General features: G+C 43.9%; 1 protein-coding gene across 1 annotated transcript in view; it reads right to left on the bottom strand.

Moving 5' to 3' along the window:
* Positions 1-13,693, bottom strand: part of LOC113017318 (protein NLRC3-like) — a 66,363-nt gene extending 52,670 nt beyond the window's left edge. The window contains exon 1 of the mRNA XM_080296985.1: positions 13,171-13,693. The gene's annotated coding sequence lies outside the window, so the exon portion shown is untranslated. The remainder of the gene's footprint in view (positions 1-13,170) is intronic.
* Positions 13,694-13,804: the final 111 nt, after the last annotated feature.

Here is a 13,804-nt window from a genome sequence, read left to right as displayed (position 1 = left end):
ATAAAATCAAGGCTGTGCTCAGTGATTAAATCATTAATTAAAAATGTTTTCCCAGCTAGAGATCTAATGTTTAATAAAGCCAACTTAAGTGTTTTAGAGGTATTACTTGTCCCCTCGTGTTTGGGAGCAGTCTGTGGCACACAAGGTATGTTTACTATATTTAAAGATCTTTTAGAGTGCAGCTCTCTGTGTTTTGACCAGGCCACATGTCTCCTTCTGTCACCTAAAAGTACAGAAATTTTAAAACCTTCTAGTAAACAGGGTCCCAGCTTCTCCTGGGAAAAGTCATCACTGCCATAATCCTCACAGCCCGGACCCTTCACACATCACGCATCAGACTGCGGAGACAGGGCATGAAGAGGAACTAAGGGGGGCGAGGCTGGGCAATGTGACTTCGATTGCTCTGTTGAGGGTGGGGCTCGATGGCGAACCTTTGGCCGCTCTGGTGGGGGGTTTATGGGGGACAAAAAGGGATTGGGATGGGGGGTAGATCTGAGCCCAGCATTGACCCGCTCCATCATCTCCTCAGTGAATTTCAGGTGTGGGGAGGAGGGAGAAAGGGAGGGGGAGGAGGGTGATGGCCTGTCAGGGGTTTGGGGGACTGGGGAAGGTCGTGGTCCCTTGTCCTGGTCGTTGGTGTTGTTGAGAGAGTTGGAGGCAGATAGGGACCCCTCTTCTTGCCTTAGATGTCTCTCCTTTCTGAGGCTCTTCCCGGGTGGGGGCAAATGGAGCTCCTCCTCAAGGTTTCTGCTGGGCTTTGTCTGTTCTTGGAGTACTGTTTGTTCCTCTTTATGAGATAACTCCTCGTTTATCTCAGCCTTGGCACCAAGCACGGATGGATGACGTATGGAATAAAACAAGTTGGAGGTGAACAGTTTCACCCCTGACTTGTTAAAATTAAATCCATTTGCTTTGAACAGATGCCTGCGTTCCCAAAAAATATTAAAGTTGTCGATAAAGTGCACTGAGTGGTCAGCACATGCTGATATAAGCTATTTATTCAGTGTAAACAACCTGCTGAATCTCTCGTCTCCTCCTCTGACCGGCGGTACAGGTCCACTGATGAATACAGCTGCATTCAGAGAGTTTACAGTATTTAATAATCCAGTAAAGTCCCATTTCAGAACCTCCGACTGTTGTTTGGACACATCGTTTGACCCTGTATGCAGAACAGTGTTTGTCACAGTTGGATATTCATCTGCAATTTGAAGAATTCTCTCCTTCAGGTTGTTGACCATATCGTTAGGAAAGCAGAGGACTTTAGTGTTCTTACCGCACATCCTTTGTACATCCTTTACGGCAGAGTCACCCACAATCAGAGTTTCAGGCCTAGCCTTTAGCTTTCCCTGTGGTCTTTTACTTTTCAACAGATTTTCAGACCTTACTTTGCTGCTTTTAGATGGATGGTTGTCCGATATAGATCCAGGGTCCTTTGAGAGTGGAGCAAATCTGTTCTGCAGTTTCACATTCAGTTGTTTTGGAGGTTTGTTGTTAACCTTCCTATTCACGGTTGTCCAGTCCTGTTTCCTCCCGTATACAGGGGTAGAAGAGCTTCTCTGTCTCGTAGGAAGTGAAGGCCAGTCGGTTTCAGAGATTTCAGCTCGCTGTGCCCTGCCTGTGATACGTTCTCCCCCTTCCAGGAGACATGATTTATGTCTTGGTTTTGCACCAAGACAGTCTAAGGGGGGATTATCACTTGAGGATTTATAAAAATGCACAGAGTCTACTTTCTTGGTCATGTTATCTGTGCTCCTTAGCTGTGTACTAGCTTGCTCATCGCCATTGTTTTGAATCAAAGGCAAGGTTGTTTCATTTCCACACAGTCCATTTACCTCCACGTTTACTTCTAAGCGATGAATTTTTGTCTCCAGTACTGCAATCTTCTGCAGGAGGCTGTGGTAGTCATCTGTGGAGAGGGAAGGCATCTTGTTGCTAGTTAGCCTAGCGGTTAGCACCTTTCCAGGCTATTGAGGCTGCTCAGTGCCCAGACGCTGTAATCAGGCTTCAGCTGTGTCTAGGCCACAGACACACGGAGCGCTGAGGACAAGGTAATCATAAAATGTTGCTGTTTCTGTTAAGAACACTCTAGTCCTAATGATCTACAAGTGTCCAGAAGTTATCGCAGGTAAGCTCACACGGAAAAAAGGGAAAAAATCAGCATAAAAATCAATAAAAATCAATATAAGAAGCAAAGCATTCAAGAGCAAAGAGATGAAGCGTCCACACTCACAAAGGGGAGGAGCAATTTTTGAAGGAGAGAATGCTTCAAATTGCAGATGAATATCCAACTGTGACAAACATTGTCCTGCATACAGGGTCAAACGATGTGTCCAAACAACAGTCGGAGGTTCTGAAACGGGACTTTACTGGATTATTAAATACTGTAAACTTTCTGAATGCAGCTGTATTCATCAGTGGACCTGTACCGCCGGTCAGAGGAGGAGACGAGAGATTCAGCAGGTTGTTTACACTGAATAAATAGCTTATATCAGCATGTACTGACCACTCGGTGCATTTTATCAACAACTTTAACATTTTTTGGAAACGCAGGCATCTGTTCAAAGCAAATGGATTTAATTTTAACAAGTCAGGGGTGAAACTGTTCACCTCCAACTTGTTTTATTCCATACGTCATCCATCTGTGCTTGGTGCCAAGGCTGAGATAAACGAGGAGTTATCTCATAAAGAGGAACAAACAGTACTCCAAGAACAGACAAAGCCCAGCAGAAACCTTGAGGAGGAGCTCCATTTGCCCCCACCCGGGAAGAGCCTCAGAAAGGAGAGACATCTGAGGCAAGAAGAGGCAAGAAGAGGGGTCCCTATTTGCCTCCAACTCTCTCAACAACACCAACGACCAGGACCAGGGACCACGATCTTCCCCAGTCCCCCAAACCCCTGACAGGCCATCACCCTCCTCCCCCTCCCTTTCTCCCTCCTCCCCACACCTGAAATTCACTGAGGAGATGATGGAGCGGGTCAATGCTGGGCTCAGATCTACCCCCCGGCCCAATCCCTTTTTGTCCCCCATAAACCCCCCACCAGAGCGGCCAAAGGTTCGCCATCGAGCCCCACCCTCAACAGAGCAATCGAAGTCACATTGCCCAGCCTCGCCCCCCTTAGTTCCTCTTTACCACCTTCATGCCCTGTCTCCGCAGTCTGATGTGTGATGTGTGGAGGGTCCGGGCTGCGAGGATTATGGCAGTGGTGACTTTTCCCAGGAGAAGCTGGGACCCTGTTTACTAGAAGGTTTTAAAATCTCTGTACTTTTAGGTGACAGAAGGAGACATGTGGCCTGGTCAAAACACAGAAAGGTGCACTCTAAAAGATCTTTAAACATAGTAAACATACCTTGTGTGCCACAGACTGCTCCCAAACACGAGGGGACGAGTAATGCCTCTAAAACACTTAAGTTGGCTTTATTAAACATTAGATCTCTAGCTGGGAAAACATTTTTAATTAATGATTTAATCACTGAGCACAGCCTTGATTTTATGTTTTTAACTGAAACTTGGTTGGACCAAAGTAACAGTGGAGCTGTTCTCATCGAGACGACCCCTCCTAACTACAGTTTTATCAGTGAGGCCAGGGTGAGCAGGAGAGGAGGGGGGGGGGGGGGGGGGGTTGCTGTCTTATTTAATGAATCATTTCAATGTAAGCAGCTATCTCCTGGAAGTTTTCAGTCTTTTGAATATGTGGCTTTACAGCTGAAGGCCCCATCCAAAGTTGTGTTTCTTAATGTTTACAGGCCTCCCAAATACTGCACAGACTTTTTTAATGACCTCAGTGAACTGCTGTCTGTGATCTGTGTTGATTTTGACTGTGTAATTATTGTTGGGGATTTTAACATCCATGTGGACAACCCTCAGGACAAAGGGACTAAAGACCTGAGTAACACTCTGGGCAACTTTGGGCTGACTCAGCATGTAACAGAGGCCACACATAATAGAGGACACACTCTTGACCTACTGATCTCCAAAGGCCTGAGCATTTCAAAGGTTACTGTGTCTGATGTGGGCCTGTCTGATCATTACTGTGTTTTCTTTGAAAGTAAAATCTCAGCCCACACAAATATATCAACAGCAGTGATCACAAAACGGTGTATAACTGAAGACTGTAGTGAGATCTTTAACCAGATCTTCCCATTATCACCTGACCTGTCCAGAGGGTCAGTCAATGAGCTCGTCAATAGCTTCAATGCTAACATGTTAAATGTAATGGACACTATTGCTCCCATTAAGGTGAAGGTTATCTCTGGAAGGAAAAAGTCTCCATGGAGAAACTCCACACTAGTGAAAAATGAAAAAAGAGAGTGTAGGAAAGCTGAGCGCAGATGGAGAAAAACAAACCTCCAGGTTCATTATGACATCTATAAAGAGAAACTTATAATAACTTATAATTTACAACTGAGGAGTGCAAGGAGGTCCTACTTCTCTGACATCATCACCAAAAACAGTCATAATGCTCGGGTCTTATTTTCTACAGTTGACAGGCTAACAAACCCTCCCGTGTCAGTGGCAGCTGAACTTCATTCGACCATGGCCTGCAATGACTTTGCCAATTTCTTCACAGAAAAAATCTAAAAAATTAGACAAGCAATTGGTACATCAACAGCAGATCCAGGATATGTACTGTGTCCACCAAACAACTGTTTAAACACCATGAAACTGTTTTACCCTATTAAAAGTAAAGACCTGGAGGACATCTTAGGTCAACTGAACTCCTCCTCCTGCTGTTTAGATGACCTGCAAACAATTTTTTTCAAATAGGTCTCAAAGACTTTGGAGTCAGACCTGTTACAAATCGTCAGCTTTTCTTTAATGTCAGGTGTGTTTCCAGAACCACTAAAAACTGCTGTAATTAAAGCTATACTGAAAACGACAATCTTGACAAGACACAAATGAACAACTACAGGCCGATCTCAAATCTCCCATTTTTAAGTAAGATCATTGAAAAAGCAGTTTCTCAACAGCTCAGTTACTTCTTAAAACAGAATAACTGCTATGATGCCTTCCAGTCAGGTTTTAGACAGAACCACAGCACTGAAACCGCTCTGACCAAAGTGTTCAATGACATATGTCTGAACACAGACAGTGGAAAAATGTCAGTCCTAGTTTTACTGGATCTCAGTGCAGCATTTGATACAGTTGACCACAACATATTACTGAAACGACTGGAGAACTGGGCCGGTCTTTCAGGAACTGTACTAAACTGGTTTAAGACATACTTAGAAAACAGGAAATACTTTGTATCAATAGGTAACTTCACATCCGAGCAGACAAGTATCACATGTGGAGTTCCCCAAGGTTCCATCTTGGGACCCCCTCTGTTTAACATTTACATGCTCCCACTGGCACAGATGATAAAGAACAACAAAATAAACTACCACAGCTATGCAGATGACACACAAATATATATCACAATGTCACCAGGAGACCAAGGCCCTGTACAGGCTCTTGGTAAATGCATTAAGGAAATTAATGACTGGTTGTGCCACAATTTTCTCCAGCTAAACAAAAACAAAACTGAGGTAATAGGTTTTGGCGCCAAAGAAAAACGATTACAGGTCACCAGAGAACTTCAATCTATACATCTAAAAACCACAAACCAGGCGAGAAATTTGGGTGTAGTGATGGATGCAGACCTAAACTTAGAAAAACACATTAAGACAATAACAAAGGCAGCTTACTATCACCTCAAAAATATCTCAAGGATAAAAGATCTGATGTCTCAACAGGACCTGGAAAAACTAGTCCATGCATTCATCTTTAGTAGGCTTGATTACTGTAACAGCATCTTTACAGGTCTACCTAAAAAAATCAGTCAGACAACTACAGCTCATTCAGAACTCTGCTGCTCGAGTCCTCACTAAGACCAAAAAAGTGGATCACATCAGTCCAGCTCTGAGGTCTTTACACTGGCTGCCTGTCCGTCAGAGGATAGACTTTAAAGTTCTAATGCTGGTCTATAAAGCTCTGAATGGTTTAGGACCAAAATACATCAGTGACCTCCTGACCCAGTATGAACCTTCCAGATCCCTCAGGTCATCTGGATCCGGTCTTTTATCAGTTCCCAGAGTCAGAACCAGACACGGAGAAGCTGCATTCAGCTTTTATGCTCCTTATAACTGAATTGAACTAAACCAAGATGGCGACACGTAAACTCTCGGTGTAGCATCTCCCTCTGGACTGAAATAGGGCTTTGGACAAAGCGGGCCGGTCTAAATACTGACTCTGGGTAGGCAAACCTGTGTCTACCGTGTCTGCCTCCACCTGGACTCTGGATTGACGGGCCGGAGCCTGCCGGTGCCTACTGCGTCTACTAGATTCCAGGCCGGGGCCTGTTGTGTCCCCCAGACTCGGAGCTAATCAGGCCTGGAGCCCGCTGTATTCCCCGGACTTGGAGCTGGCAGGCCGGAGCCTGCTACATGGTCTATATTTTGAAGCTAACGAAGCCGGAGTCTGCTACACCGCCCGGACTCGGAGCTAAAAGGACGGAGCCTGCTATACTGCCTGGACGCAGAGTTAACAGGCTGGAAACTGCTACACTGTCCGGACACACAGCTAACAGGCCGGGCTGGAGTCTGCTACGACGCACCTCCATCTGATCCCCGGATTGCTTAGTCCACCTCCGCTCGGATTCGGAGCTAATAGGTTGGAGCCTTTTGTATTCACCCCCATTTTGGACTCTGGGCTATCATTATGAAGACGAGGACACTTATCGAAGCTTTATTGTGTGTATTCGTGGTCTGGGACTTGGGACATTGCGGTGCTCCTTGGGTGAGTATGGGTGAAACTTATTTTAGTGGCACTAGGTCAACTGTAGCAGTGCACCTGGAGTCACCAACGATTCATCTGGCTCTGGTTGCTAGCTTAAATCGATATGAAGTATTACCCAAATTACAAGGTTCCTTTGTTCTGTACAATCTTTCACTTTCACTTAAGAAAAAGCAGTATTTGTCGTTAACATCTGCAAAGTACGAAAATGCTTTTAAATGTAATATGAAACGAAGGTTAATGATGATTGTTTTATTTTTACTTATATCCGGAGATGTGCAACCAAATCCTGGACCTGAATTGAAAAGTGTCCAGACCCCTGCCGATATTAAATCTCAGCCAGGATTAAAATGTGTTCATCTAAACGTACGCAGTTTATTACACAAGATGGACTTGGTCAGAATTTGGGCGAAATCGACAAACGCGGATATTGTGATTATCTCCAAAACTTGGTTGTCCAAATCTATTACAGATGATGACATCAACATAACGGGATACAATCTTTATCGCACAGATAGGCCTAGGAAAGGTGGAGGTGTAGCAATTTATGTTAAATCAAGATATGAAGTATCCATTGTTTTATCTGTATCTATTCCTAAACAAATGGAATTCTTGGCTTTGGATATTAAAATAGTAAAGTCTCTTTCTATAACAGTTGTTGGGTGCTATAGGCCTCCGTCTGCTGTAAAGGAAACTTTATTATCTCTAAAGCATCTTCTGTCCAAATTAAAATATAACGAACTTCTATTGGCCGGAGGCTTGAACTGGGACTGGCTGAATATAGCTTCTGATGAATTTAAATCCTTCTGTGACTCTGTTAATCTTAGCCAGTTGGTCAACCTACCTACAAGGCCAAATATAAAGAGTCCTGACAAATCTACTTTGATTGACCTAATTCTAACAAATGTCCCTCATAAGTTTCTGTCTCTAGGCGTGTTTTGTAATGATTTAAGTGATCATTGTGTAGTTGCTACCAGTAGGAACACTAAAATCCCTAAATGTAAACCGCGTATCATCTGTAAAAGAAATTTTAAAATATTTAATGAGCAAGCGTTTCATTATGACTTGTCTATGGTAAATTGGGAAAACTTGAGTCTGATACCAGACATCCATCTGGCTTGGGCTTATTTTAAAGAAATTTTTATGAAGATTTTAAATAAGCATGCACCTGCCAGAAAATTTAGGGTCAAGGGACGGGAGAACCCTTGGTTTTCATCGGAATTATCAGAGTCCATCCATCAGCGTAACGTGGCATGGGCAAAAGCTAGGAAAAACGATTCCCTGACTGACTGGTTAGACTTCAGGAAATTAAGAAACAAATGCACGACACTTATCAAGAAGGCTAAGTCAGAATATTATTTATCTGTTACTACAGAAAACCTCAATAACCCTCAGAAATTTTGGAAAGTAATTAAGTCCTTATCTATAAATAAAATATCACAGGCTCTTCCAAAATTCATTTTAAAAGATTCTGTCCCAGTTTATGACAGAACTGAGGTCTTAAATAGCTTTAACAAGCACTTCGTAGCTACTAGTTTTTTATTTAACTCTGTTGGAGCAGCCCCCATGATTCCCTGCACAGAACCCCAAACATATTTTGGGGAGGTTTTTGATTGTTCTCCTTTTTCTGTCCAGGAAGTGCATAAAGCTCTTAAAGCCTTAGATCACAGGAAACCCCCAGGGCCAGACTTAATGGAGCCCTATTTTCTGAAAATAGCAGCTGATTACATTGCACAACCTCTTACGATCCTTTTTAATCTTTCAATCCAAAATAAAGGAATTCCACTTGTTTGGAAGTCTGCTTTTGTTACGCCAATATTAAAAGGAGGCGACCCGGCCATTTTGACTAATTACAGGCCAATATCAAACTTGTGTGTTTTGGCAAAAGTCCTTGAGTCTCTCGTCAGTGAGCAATTAAAAGAGTTCTTGTACTGTAAGTTCTTTCAAAGCTACAATCTGGGTTCAGAAAACAGCATAGTGCTGTCACGGCTGCCACAAAAGTGATAAATGACATACTTGTTGCTCTTGATAAAAAACAGCACTGTGCTTCTCTCTTTATTGACCTGTCAAAAGCTTTCGACACTGTGGATCACGCCATTTTAAAGCATAGGCTTCTTTCTTTGGGGCTGTCTAGACATGTTGTCTCCTGGTTTACTAATTATTTGAGTGACAGGACTCAATGCATTAAATGTGAAAATCTGTGCTCAGAACTTTTGAATATTCACACTGGGGTGCCACAGGGTTCAATTGTAGGACCTCTGCTGTTCATCATGTATATAAATGATTTGGGACAAAATGTGTCCAATGCTAGAATGCATTTTTATGCTGATGACACAGTTATTTATTCCTTTGGCTCAAACCTTGAAAAGGCAATAGAATCTTTGCAGAAAGCTTTTGACATGGTTCAGCACACACTTCTGGAGCTGAAATTGGTTCTCAGTGCTGAAAAGACAAAGCTAATGTTGTTTTCAAACATGAAGAGATTTCCTCAAACTGTCCCTTTGGTGTCCACTCTTGAGGGAAACCTCATAGAAGTGGTGCATATGAACTCAAAGTACAAACTACAAGTACACAAACACGAACGTAGCTCAGAGTGGCGGACACACTCGGCCTCGTTGGTCCAGCTGTGAGTCCGTTACCGTGAACTATGGAGCGGCAGATTTGTGCTGAACTAAGCTGCACACAGCTGATGTTAGCCAGGAAACATTACACACTGACTTTAATGGAGAGACCGGAAATACAAACACACACAGTTTGTTGTGTGAAGAAATCAAACACGAGCTGAACAAACAGTAAAGTTCCTAAAGACAAACTGTTAAAGGAGGAAACAAAGCAAACTTACAGTTTCTTCACACACCAACAACAAGCTCCACTCCACACCTGGACACTAAACACGGACACACAGGTGAGCTGCTTCCTGGAAGGAGGCGGGACTCCACCTGAAACTCAGCACAGGTGGGATGGGCTCAGCTCTGTGTGTGCTGATGTGTTAACTTTAAAAATATGCCGTCTGACTGCTCAGACTGAGTCAGAGTAAAGTTCACATGCTGACGTGTGGAGACATGAAACCTTGTTGTAGCTGCAGGTGTGAACACACTGATCCCAGATCAGCTCTGCTGTGTTTGTAACATGAACATTTCTGCTGCAAAGCTTCAAATGTTCAGCATGTTTCTCTGTTTCCAGTCTATAGATCCAGTCACACTTTCTACCTTCACCTGTGCAGTAAAGACTGAGAGCAGAGCTGAAACCAAGCGTCCAATCAGTGAGCAGCATCAACACCTGAGCTTCATTCAGACTCTGTTATTGAAGATGTTGTTGGTACAAAGTTCATCTGCTGCTCACATGAATCCATGAAAGATTTATTTCACTGAATGTTTCTTCAAAGCTCGTTTCAACCTGTTGAAGTCATGAATGAAAGTGCAGACTGAGAGTGGATCACATGATGTTTGAGGTGTGTCATGTGACATGTTCAGTATTGTCACACATGTCTAGATTGTCCCTGATATCATAACTGCTCAAACACTGATGATTATATTTGAAGAATTATTCCTGATGGCAGCAAAGTTTGAATGGAGCTCTCTGTCTGTGCTGATTTGTCGCCCTCTGGAGGTCAAAGCACAAACTGCATGATGTCACTGTAACCACCACAGAGACAGGAAGTGTTTTTATGACTGAAACACTGAAATGATGCTAACGGCTGTCGTTAGGCTCACTGACAGCAGTGCTGATGTGTTCATGTCAAACACTGGCTCAGGTCAGACTCCTTCATCCTTCTCCAGCGTGAGGCCGCCCTCAGACCCACAGGAGCTCTGACCTTTGACCTCCTGACCCTAACCATTTTAGTCTTGTTGCATCTGCAAATCCATCCAAACTGTAGCCGAGCAAAAGAAGCTGGAAGCTGTTCTATGAATGATGTTCATCCCAGAGTTTCTGTTAAACGCTGCTGCTGTGCTACATTTGTCATTTCCTGCTTTCACTACCATCCATGTCAAAGTGCTGAACTCATCTGATCACTTTAATGCAGTAAAGCAGGAGCTGTAAGTCTGACATTTATTTACTGTCATTACAAACACACACAGCTGGATTAGCATTCAGACAAAGGGCTGAAAAAAAATCAGCATTTGATTATTATTATTATATATCCTGTCTATCTGTCAGTGCTGAAAGCAGACGTCACTGATCACATGACTCTGAGGGATGTTTCCAGCACTTCGCTGAATCTGAGCCATGAAGATTTAAGGCTCAGCTCTGAAGGCAAAGCAGGTCTGAGCCTGTGTTAGCAAGCTGTACCTAATAAAGTGGCAGCAAGGACTCAGTCAGTAATGATCAGAGCCAGCAGGGGGCAGCACAGAGAGGTGAGGAGCTGTCAGAGAAGCAGGCTCACATCAGACTGGCCATATTCCATCATCTATACCTGAAATAATCATCAAACACACGCAGAGCAGAAACATGTGGAAACATCTGGAGCTCAGTCTCAGTTTGATCCCTCAGAGGTTTACCTCAGTCCTGCTCCTCTACTTCCTGTTTACAGCGCACATCATGCTGTGTACTGAGGGTCATGTGGTCAAATTGCTCGCTCTCTGTTACTCTGACAGAGAGCGAGCACAGTTATCCTAATGTGTGACATCACTTCTAACCACAGAGCATTCAGCTTTCACAGCAGCCAACATCCTGTCACACTGAGCATGTGCAAACACAGCAGCCAACATCCTGTCACACTGAGCATGTGCAAACACAGCAGCCAACAACCTGTCACACTGAGCATGTGCAAACACAGCAGCCAACATCCTGTCACACTGAGCATGTGCAAACAGAGCAGCCAACATCCTGTCAAACTGAGCATGTGCAAGCACAGCAGCCACCATCCTGTCACACTGAGCATGTGCAAACACAGCAGCCACCATCCTGTCACACTGAGCATGTGCAAACACAGCAGCCACCATCCTGTCACACTGAGCATGTGCAAATAGAGCAGCCAACATCCTGTCACACTGAGCATGTGCAAACAGAGCAGCCAACATCCTGTCACACTGAGCATGTGCAAATAGAGCAGCCAACATCCTGTCACACTGAGCATGTGCAAACACAGCAGCCAAATTCCTGTCACACTGAGCATGTGCAAATAGAGCAGCCAACATCCTGTCAAACTGAGCATGTGCAAATAGAGCAGCCAACATCCTGTCAAACTGAGCATGTGCAAGGACAGCAGCCACCATCCTGTCACACTGAGCATGTGCAAACACAGCAGCCAACATCCTGTCACACTGAGCATGTGCAAATAGAGCAGCCAACATCCTGTCAAACTGAGCATGTGCAAGCACAGCAGCCACCATCCTGTCACACTGAGCATGTGCAAATAGAGCAGCCAACATCCTGTCACACTGAGCATGTGCAAATAGAGCAGCCAACATCCTGTCACACTGAGCATGTGCAAACACAGCAGCCACCATCCTGTCACACTGAGCATGTGCAAATAGAGCAGCCAACATCCTGTCACACTGAGCATGTGCAAACACAGCAGCCAACATCCTGTCACACTGAGCATGTGCAAATAGAGCAGCCAACATCCTGTCACACTGAGCATGTGCAAATAGAGCAGCCAACATCCTGTCACACTGAGCATGTGCAAATAGAGCAGCCAACATCCTGTCACACTGAGCATGTGCAAACACAGAAGCCAACATCCTTTAATGATAGAACAAAATTCAGACATCAAAGTTTCTCACATTACAGAATCAGATGAACAGACATGAAGGGATATTTGTGGTTTTATGCACAGAGTCAGAATCAGAGTCAGAGGTGTTCCTCATGATGTTTGGTGATGGAAACAGTCTCATCGACGTTTCCATCACCAAACTAGAGAAACTAGTAGCTGCACGCAGCAGAGTTTAGCACAGCTGATCTCTGTGACGCATCAACAGGAACAACATGTTGTTAAACAGGACTGTATAAAGACTCAGAGTCTGACTCACACCTGAACAATGAGGCTGTGCAGCATCGTCCTGTCACACCTGCTAAACCACTCGTATCAGTTTGAGCCCGAACAGTAACACGGTCACATGACCGACGAGGCCAACGCGCCCAGACGAACGTCTTCCTCGTGGAACTAACTTGTTCCTGTTATCAGATTTGTGAGCAGCAGCTGAAACTACCACATGAATAAATGTTCTTCAAACTGTTTGATTCCAGCCAATCAATAATCTATAATCATGAGGATTCAAACACAAGAGCGGAACGTGTGGTTACATTGTAACCTTGGTTCTCTGAGTGAGAGACTCTCTCCCCTCTGTCACATATGGAACAGAGGGGAGAGAGAGTGTCGGTGTGATGGAGGACATCAGGTCCAAACATCACAGAAACAAACAAACTGTTAAAGGAGGAAACAAAGCAAACTTACAGTTTCTTCACACAGAGACACCAACAACAAGCTCCACTGTCCCACTCTGATCCTGTCTCCTCCTCTTTTATTCTTGCTCTGAGCTCTTTTTGGGTGTGTGTTTCTGTCTCCACCCACAGGAATGCATTGATACACTGTTGATAACGACTCGAGAGCAGACATGTTACAGAAAACAGAAAAATAACCTAAACACCTAAATAACGTAAAATAAACAGAATATTTATTAATATGTTTAATTTCTCTTTAAAAACTTTTCTGCTCCTCAAATCCTTTGTTTAAGTTCAATCTAAGGAAAGAAAAGCGTCTTCTTTAAGTTTCTCAAAGAAGTCCACGATCTGTAGGCTCATGGAAATTCATTTTGTTGTTTTTTTGAGCAGAAACACCAGAGTGTAGAGCAGGAAAACGATCCCAGCAGGATGTCTCTGTTGGGGAAATATCCCAGTTATTCCCCTGAGCCTGGTTAGTGAACTGAGTCAGAGCTGTTCATCGATCCTACAGGTGCTAACATACAAACACGATCAGCAGCTTCTCTCATATGGAGAACACACTTCAACATCTGCAGCAAATCCTGTGTTTTATGTTGATGTGACCAACATCTTGTGTTGAGCCTTTGAAGATGAGGAGCCAAACACAG

Source organism: Astatotilapia calliptera, chromosome 3 (genome assembly GCF_964374335.1).
Source record: "Astatotilapia calliptera chromosome 3, fAstCal68.1, whole genome shotgun sequence".
In the NCBI taxonomy this organism is placed as follows: domain Eukaryota; kingdom Metazoa; phylum Chordata; class Actinopteri; order Cichliformes; family Cichlidae; genus Astatotilapia; species Astatotilapia calliptera.
Note: the sequence above shows the minus strand (reverse complement) of the source record. Positions and strands in the feature narration are given on the sequence as shown.